The sequence below is a fragment of the Panthera uncia genome, chromosome D4 (assembly GCF_023721935.1).
Source record: "Panthera uncia isolate 11264 chromosome D4, Puncia_PCG_1.0, whole genome shotgun sequence".
NCBI classification, from domain to species: Eukaryota; Metazoa; Chordata; class Mammalia; order Carnivora; family Felidae; genus Panthera; species Panthera uncia.
Window position 1 is genome coordinate 6,053,813 of NC_064807.1, and position 9,852 is coordinate 6,063,664.

A 9,852-nucleotide genomic window follows, 5' to 3' on the forward strand; every position below is an offset into this window, starting at 1 on the left:
GCTTTCATTATGGACAGCTGATGTATTTGCTTCTGGGCCGGACTCCTGATTATCACTTATCCTGTTCGGAAGATTGGTAATGAGTATCTGAGCAGAAATGATAATGGTGTCAGGAGTTGGCTTCTCAGTAGCCTGGGGGTGAGTGGAGAAGGTGCAAATATACATGAAACAAGGTTGGCCGTGAGCCAATCATCTTTGAAACTAAGTGATGGGTAACTGGGAACTCACTGAGGTGTTTGCTCTCCTTTTCCATACAGATGAAATTTGCAGTCATAAAAAGGATAAGCATTTAAATTAAAAAGAGCATCTCAGTAACTTTGGTCACATGTGACTAACCAGTCTACTTTGTCCCCTATCCTCCCAACAGTGGTGACTATTACTTGGAATCATTTCATTAACCATAAAGGCAGGATGGCTTATTATTAAAAGGCCTTCGTGGTTGTAAACAAGTCTGGGCTGAAGCATGAACGCAAACTAGAAAATAAAGAGAGAGAGCCTATGTTTCCTAATCCAGCAAAATGGGAAGAGAGTCACTATTCTTGTCCTTAGCTTTGTGTTTTCTTTTTTTTTTTTTCAATATATGAAATTTATTGTCAAATTGGTTTCCATACAACACCCAGTGCTCATCCCAAAAGGTGCCCTCCTCAATACCCATCACCCACCCTCCCCTCCCTCCCACCCCCCATCAACCCTCAGTTTGTTCTCAGTTTTTAAGAGTCTCTTATGCTTTGGCTCTCTCCCACTCTAACCTCTTTTTTTTTTTTTCCTTCCCCTCCCCCATGGGTTTCTGTTAAGTTTCTCAGAATCCACATAAGAGTGAAACCATATGGTATCTGTCTTTCTCTGTATGGCTTGTTTCACTTAGCATAACACTCTCCATTTCCATCCACGTTGCTACAGAGGGCAATATTTCATTCTTTCTCATTGCCACGTAGTACTCCATTGTGTATATAAACCACAATTTCTTTATCCATTCATCCGTTGATGGACATTTAGGCTCTTTCCATAATTTGGCTATTGTTGAGAGTGCTGCTATAAACATTGGGGTACAAGTGCCCCTATGCATCAGTACTCCTGTATCCCTTGGGTAAATTCCTAGCAGTGCTATTGCTGGGTCATAGGGTAGGTCTGTTTTTAATTTTTTGAGGAACCTCCACACTGTTTTCCAGAGTGGCTGCACCAGTTTGCATTCCCACCAACAGTGCAAGAGGGTTCCCGTTTCTCCACATCCTCTCCAGCATCTATAGTCTCCTGATTTGTTCATTTTGGCCACTCTGACTGGCGTGAGGTGATATCTGAGTGTGGTTTTGATTTGTATTTCTCTGATGAGGAGCGACGTTGAGCATCTTTTCATGTGCCGGTTGGCCATCCGGATGTCTTCTTTAGAGAAGTGTCTATTCATGTTTTCTGCCCATTTCTTCACTGGGTTATTTGTTTTTCAGGTGTGGAGTTTGGTGAGCTCTTTATAGATTTTGGATACTAGCCCTTTGTCCGATATGTCATTTGCAAATATCTTTTCCCATTCCGTTGGTTGCCTTTTAGTTTTGTTGATTGTTTCCTTTGCTGTGCAGAATCTTTTTATCTTCATGAGGTCCCAATAGTTCATTTTTGCTTTCAATTCCCTTGCCTTTGGGGATGTGTCAAGTAAGAAATTGCTACGGCTGAGGTCAGAGAGGTGTTTTTCTGCTTTCTCCTCTAGGGTTTTGATGGTTTCCTGTCTCACATTCAGGTCCTTTATCCATTTTGAGTTTATTTTTGTGAATGGTGTGAGAGAGTGGTCTAGTTTCAATCTTCTGCATGTTTCTGTCCAGTTCTCCCAGCACCATTTGTTAGAGACTGTCTTTTTTCCATTGGATGTTCTTTCCTGCTTTGTCAAAGATGAGTTGGCCATACGTTTATGGGTCTAGTTCTGGGGTTTCTATTCTATTCCATTGGTCTATGTGTCTGTTTTTATGCCAATGCCATGCTGTCTTGATGATTACAGCTTTGTAGTAGAGGCTAAAGTCTGGGATTGTGATACTTCCTGCTTTGGTCTTCTTCTTCAAAATTACTTTGGCTATTCGGGGCCTTTTGTGGTTCCATATGAATTTTAGGATTGCTTGTCCTAGTTTTGAGAAGAATGCTGGTGCAATTTTGATTGGGATTGCATTGAATGTGTAGATAGCTTTGGGTAGTATTGACATTTTGACAATATTTATTCTTCCAATCCATGAGCACAGAATGTTTTTCCATTTCTTTCTATCTTCTTCAATTTCCTTCATAAGCTTTCTATAGTTTTCAGCATACAGATCTTTTACATCTTTGGCTAGATTTATCCCTAGGTATTTTATGCCTCTTGGTGCAATTGTGAATGGGATCAGTTTCTTTATTTGTCTTTCTGTTGCTTCATTATTAGTGTATAAGAATGCAACTGATTTCTGTACATTGATTTTGTATCCTGCAACTTTGCTGAATTCATATATCCGCTCTAGCAGACTTTTGGTGGAGTCTATTGGATTTTCCATGTATAATGTCATGTCATCTGCAAAAAGTGAAAGCTTGACTTCATCTTTGCCAATTTTGATGCCTTTGATTTCCTTTTGTTGTCTGATGGCTGATGCTAGAACTTCCAACACTATGTTAAACAACAGCAGTGAGAGTGGACATCCCTGTCATGTTCCTGATCTCAGGGAAATGTGTTTTCTTTATATATAAATTTAAAAAAAAATTGTTGGAGACAGACCTAATTTCACTTAAATTAGCCAACAATAACAATTGTTCTGTTTGACTATGTCTCAAAGAGTTTTCCAGTATAAAAAATGCCATAGCTGAATTTTCTGTGTGCATTCTCTATTAAAATAGCAAGAGGAGTTGGAAACAGACATTGTTTAACATGAGAAAATAGAGTTTACTATAATTCTAATTAGACCTCTCTCTCCTCTCTCTCTCTCTCCTTCTCCTTCTCCTTCTCCTTCTCCCTCTCCCTCTCTATTTAGACAAATACGTCTTCATTAATTTGGGCAAAAATTCACATTCATTGTGTTAGCCCTTTATCTTTCATGTTTATCAGGGAGATTCGAGTCAAATGTAATGCCCAATTGTAACACACCATTCTAGTATCTAATAATTTTGACTCCTGGCCTATTCTCATCCATTATTCTTATATTTTCCATTAGGTTTAATCTGACAGTTTCAAGAATTATAACCCCCGGAGCACCTGGATGGCTAGTCAGTTATCTGTCTGACTTCAGCTCAGGTCATGATCTCACGGTTCATGAGTTCAGGCCCCACATCGGGCTCTCTGCTGTCAGCACAGAGCCCGCTTCAGATCTTCTGTCCCTCACTCTCTCTGCCCCCTCCCCTGTTCTTTCTCCCTGTTTCTCTTTCTTTCTCTCTCTTGGATAAGCATTTAGAAAAATTTTTTTAAGTTCCTTTCTATTAAAAAAAAAAAAAGAATTATAAACGCCAAGTGAGTATGATTCTAGAAATTAGCAGGTTCCATGACGATGTTTTATCGAACTGAACCTTACCATTGACTATAAGATATCACTGTTTTGTAACAGTCCAAAATGTTATAAAAGGGCAACACTGTCATTTTTATTATCTTTCTGTATGGTTTATGTTATTTTATCGTGGTAAACACATAACATAAAATCCACCATGTTAACCATTTTGAAGCATGAAGTTTACTAGCTTAAATACATTCATAATTGCGAAACACGTCACCAGAACGTTTTCATCTTGCAAAAGTGAAATGTATTCATTAAACTGTAACTTCTCTTTTTCCCCTTCCCCTTATGAGCACCATTCTACTTTCTGTTTCTGTGAATTTGACTACTTCAAATGCCTCACACAGGTGGAAAACCATCCATTTTCATGGGTGTGAGGTAACATCTCATTGTGGTTTTGACTTGCACTTCTCTGATGATGAGGGATATCGAACATCCTTTCACGTAATTGTTGGCCGTTTGTACATCATCTCCGAAGAAATGCTATCATTACCTTTGATACTGTATCACATTAGAATGTCTGCACTTAAACTCGAAGATTTGCTCTTGAGCTTTGAAATTTTGGAGGATGTAGTTTTGGATTCTCCATCAAGTTTGAACGTGGTTAATCCTTACGCTCGAAGAATGGCACGACTCTTACAAGTATGGCATCATAGAGTAGGCTTTAAATAGCATCCAGTCCAGTTTCTAGACCCAACAGGAATATAAGTGGATTTCATAGAGTAATTTTATACGTACTTCAAACACAGAAGTCATTTATAAAATGATTGAAGAATTAATATAAAAGGAACACATCTATGAAACTGAATATTCAATACACTTGATTATAAGTATTTGAAAGGGGAGGAGCAGCTGCATGGTTTTAAAAGGAGAACTTAGAGGGACAGCTGTCAAATATTTGTGATAGTCATCTGTAGAAAGTGTCATTATGACTGGGTTCTATTTTCTTTTGTATTATAAGCATTTTCTAATTTTTTTTTTCTCTCATAACCAGAAGAATAATAAGTGGGGTTTTTTTTAAGAATGTTCATTTGTTATTGAGATCAGTTTTCACAAAGTGTGGTCTGCTCATCGACTGCATCAAAATCACCTGGAGAATTTAAATGTGGATTCCTTGGCCAAGTCCCAGGCCAAGAGTTAGCATTTTTAACAAATACCCTGGTGATTCTCATGCATTTTAATAAGGCTGACAAAGAGTTGATCAGGAGTAAAATAGCTAAAGTGCCCCCCTTTGATACTCTCTTTATACATGTGCTAGAGTTTCCGAACCGCACCTGCCCGTTGTCCTCCCCGCACGGAAATGTCAGAAGGTACACTGGATTCCTGGTTGATGGAAGCACGATCCCTCCTCCAATCCCTCCTCCGGCAAGCCGGAGTTTTCTTGATTTCCTGATGGAAAGAGCTGTCTGAAGGACGTAGCAACCCTGCCATTGAAAGCAAATGAAGACTGTGGTTGGCGTGACCGGAGGTCATTCAGTAGCAACCATCAGGAGTGAGTCGAGCCCACCGTGCTGATGGACTGTGTGGCTCATCCCGCTCACTTTCGTGCTGCATTGCTGGCCCACTGAGCCCCCCGTAACTGTGCCCCATCCATAGAATGAAGACAGTCCTAGTACCTATCTACTCAGATTTTCACTTTTTTTAATGCTAGAAACCGAGAGTTCAGAGTACTCCATGCCTTAGAACAAAGGAGACCTTCCTAATGATGGCTTCTGTCTCACAAATAACAGTAACCATTATTTATTCAGCCCTTATTGTGTGCTAGAGACTGCTCTAAGCACTCTGCGTTAATTTTTATCCTCTTAACAATTGTATGAGATAGATAGCATCCCTGTTTCACAGACGAAAAAACTGAGGCTTCTAGAGAGACTCAAGGTTCACAGACTCGGGAAGCAGTGGAGGCCAAACTTGAGCTTATCAATTTCACTATATTGTCTCTTTCCACAGACTTGAGCTTATCAATTTCACTATATTGTCTCTTTCCACAGACTTATTTTCTCACTAACTAAATATACGTAGTAATTTATGTTCGGCTGACTTGCTAATTAAATTTTTTTTTAATTCCTAAGAATATTTTTTTTTCTGGCCCAACGCTTCATGCAGAAAAATTATTCTGCTGAGGCACCTGGGTGGCTCAGTCAATTGAGCACTCGACTCTTGGTTTTGGCTCAGGTCATGATCTCACGGTTTGTGGATTTGAGCCCCACATCAGGCTCCATGCTGCCAGTGTGGAGCCTGCTTGGGATTTTCTCTCCCCCTGCCCCCCCCACTCAAAATAAATAAATAAACTTAAAAAAAAAGAAAAGAAAGAAAAATTGCTAAGAAACTGAGTGAAATTAGCATTTTCACGTTCACCTGGAGGACAGCATCCTTTGTAGCTTAAGCAATAATGAAGACAAGAATTTATCCAAAGGGTCGTGGGGACTCTTGAAAATCAGCAGTGGAGGGAAGAGAGAGAGGAAGGAATCACATCATCCAGGTATGATGTCAGAGGCAATACATGAACCAGGAATTAACCGTTTAATAACTGGATAGAATTTTAACAACATTAACCCACCCACCTCAGTTCCACATTTGATTCACCAACGGAAGTCTCTCTCCCTTCCCAAGTCACTCCCTAAAAATGCCCAGCATAATGCACTGCGGGGTCTTACTCTCCTCCAAAGGTAGCTGTGCTCTTGCCTTGTGTGGCACTTCCTGCTGCTTCCCAGCATGTGAGGATCTCCTTCTGCAGGACTCTGAGAAGGGAAAACAGGGTCCCAGCGACTCCTCTCCACCTACACTTCCAAGGCCCCAAGCAACCTCCTTGTTGGTCATCTCAGGATTCTTCAATAGCAAAGAAGAAAATGGACAAGGATGGCGAGAGCTCCTTCCATGTTTTTACCCTAACAGGTGGGGGAAGTACAGGGGCGTAGATCAGTAGATGAGCCTAGTGTATGGATTAGGAAAGGAAGTTGGCCATTGCCTGTGCACACTTTGCTGCAAAGGCCACCTCTTCCCATGATGTGGTGGATAAAAACCAGTTTACCTGTTAATGTCTCTTAAAAGGCAGAGAGGAGTTATTCAGCTCTGTAGCCCAGGTCTACGGTCAAAACACTATTTGGCTAAAATGTGGCAGACATATTGGGATGCTTCAAGACTCCAGGGATGGGCATGGGTGTTGAGGTCCTCTAGAGATTATCTCAAAATATCCAATTTTTGCTCACATAGTTCCCTCTTGTGGCTAAAGTATTCACTAGAAGAAACATTTACTTAAGGCTTAATCATCCTCTATTAAAAACATTGTATAACTGAGGTATATATAACATACAATGTTATATTAGTTTCAGGTGTACAATGCAGTGATTCAACAATTCTGTACATTATACTACACTCACCATGATGAGTATACTCCCCATCTGTCACCAAACAACGTTATTACAATGTTGACTATGATCCTCATTCTCCTAATCTATAGACTTGATAAAAATAGTGGACATTTCTGGGTTACCGGGGTGGCTCAGTCTTGGGGCTGAGTTGTTGGACTTTTGATTTCAGCTCAGGTCATGATCTCACGGTTCATGGGTTCGAGCCCTCGTTGGGCTCTGCGCTGACAGCACAGAGGTTACTTGGGATTCTCTTTCCCTCTCTCCATGCCCCTTCCCCCCCAAAATAAATACATAAATTTTTAAAAAATGGACATTTCTAAGCTTCTTCATCATGAAAGCATACTAACAATTTCCTTATTCATTTCCTATGATTACATCCTCAGCGTTCTTTTTGAACATGTGGGCATTTCTATCTTGTTTTATTATTCCAGTTATCAACAATAGCATTTCTTGGGTTCTCTGACTTTTCATTACACTTTGGACAAATATAAGGTAAGAAAGAATGGAGCAAAAGAGAACTTCTGAAAGGAGGTCCACCCAACTGAGCAGTCAAGCAACCATCCAGTGTGTCAACGTCCAGTAATCCTCCAAAGTCTTCCTCTCTGTCTCGCAAAGACACTGTCACCTTTCTCTTTCCAACCATGCAGCACCTTTTCTACCTGGGTTCTCTTCCTTCATAGACTCACCTTTATTCTTTGTCTTCGTGTTAGTTCCCCCAGAAGCTGACTCTGAGACATAAATACACACACAAATAGTTTTTTGGGTGGTGATGTCGGGAAATTCCAGCAGGGAAAGTAAGACATGGTAGGGAAGACGGCCAACAAAAGGAGTGTTTCCAAGCTTGTTGGCAGCACCATGGGTAACAGGTGCTCAGTCCCTCTGAGGAATTCTGGGAACCAGTGTGGGACCCGTGCCTCTGAGGTATTCTACCTGGGAAGTGAGGGAGTGAGAGAGTTATACACCAACTCTTATCAGTCATCAGAGAGGGGCTGCTCCTGGGAGGTGTTAAATCTCCACACGCTGGGCTTCCACGCTCATGGTTGGATCTCTGGCCACTAGAAAAAGCCATTGCAAGGTGGTGCACCTGCTGGCGGTTGCTGAAGCCCCAAGGAGACATGGTCAGAGCACCAACAGCATCTGCTACACTGGTGCCTAAGATTCTAATCAAGCACAGTGAAACCCATTGTCAAAAGCCGGGGCTCACAGACGAGGGAAAAGGAACAAAGGCTCTGGAGACAGACTGATTGTTTTCAAAATCTGGGTTCTTTTTTTGTTTTTGTTTTTAATTTTTTGAATGTTTATTTTTGAGAGAGAGTGAGAGAGAGAGAGAAAATGTGAGCGTGGGAGGGGCAGAGAGACAGGTAGACACAGAATATAAAGCAGGCTCAGGCTTTGAGCCGTCAGCACAGAGTCCAATGCAGGGCTCGAACCCACGAATTGCGAGATCGTGACCTGAACTGCAGTCAGAGACTTAACCCACTGAGCCACCCAGGTGCCCCCAAAATCTGGGTTCTTAACCTCTCTAAACTTCCAAACTCCACAAAAGAGTGTTGTAGGGATTGAATTGTGTCACTCGTGTAAAAGTCCCCAATATTGTGATTGACAATAGTACATATTCCCCCAAATGCTAGTTGTGAATATTTTTATTAACACCTGATCGCCTCACGGAGATCAATTGTCAGACACGACCTAAAAATGTTCTGCTTCGGGCACCTGCGTGACTCACCCGGTTAAGGGTCTGACTTAGGCTCAGGTCAGGGTCTCATATTTCGTGAGTTTGAGCCCCACACGGGGCTCTACACTGACAGCGTGGAACCTGCTTTGGATCTTCTGTCTCCCTCTCTCTCTGCCCCTCCCCTGTTCATTTTCTCTCCCTCTCTCTCCCTCTCTCTCTCTCTCTCTCTAAAATAAATCAACATTAACAATAGTTTTTAATAGTATAAAAGTAAACATTAAAAAAATCTTTAAAAAATGTTCTGTTTGACCGGGTTGCCCAGCAGGGACCCAGAAGTTTCTGTCTCTCTGCTGGCACAGCATTTACATCAGTGAGAAGAACTGACAAAATGTCTGGGTATCACTCCAACTACTGTAATCTTGGAGACGTGGCCAGATGGAGCCCTGAATTACCATCAGAGTGGGGAGAGGGTGGTTTCAAGCTGAGGGGGCTCAATAGGTCACAGAAGAGTGGATAGATGTCCCAAGCAAGGTCTCTTTTGTGGTTCACCTTACACTCTCTGCACTATTTTCCTACCCAGACACCCAGTCTGTAATTTTTTTTTTTATGTTTATGAGAAAAAGTAAGGGAGGAAAGAGCTGGTATTTCTTATTCTCCAAAACAAGTTCCAACACAAAAACATAACTGCCCTTTCAATAAGCAAGTATTTTTGGAATTCCTTAGCTCAAATGAAATTACATGGTTCACATGCTCAAAGCATTTTTTTTTCCAACTGTTTTTCCTCCCCAGTCAGCGGAGACCAGACTTTTGGAAAAGCTCAAACTTTCATTAAAGTTCAGCCATGCAGGATATAAAAGCTGGGTGGGTCCCGCTCAGATTTTTCTTTCTTGCTAAACATCTCTACCTAACTGACAGCAAGAACAGGTGTAGAAGGCCAAGGAGAGCCCTAGGAGGCCACGTAAAGACAACAGAAAAGCAAATTTTGAGGAAAAAAAATTTAAATTTTCTAAAAGGCAGAAAACACTAATTTTTTAATTCTTAAGACACTGAAATAAATATCTAGCAAGCTCCTTTCAGTACAATGCTGTATTATTCTAAATCACTCATTGATCATGAAGATTATAATTGAAATTACAAATCTCAAAAAGTGTTCCGCAATGAGTATTTACAGATCCTTGATTTAAAAAAGTATTGCCTGCCTGAATTAGAATAAACATTTCTTCCAAAGTTGGCACTGGAAGGAGAATGTTGATGTGGAGAACAGCTGGGCTGTAAACCCTCTAGATTCATCTTCCCCTTAGCCTGGGGGGGAAGGCATTGT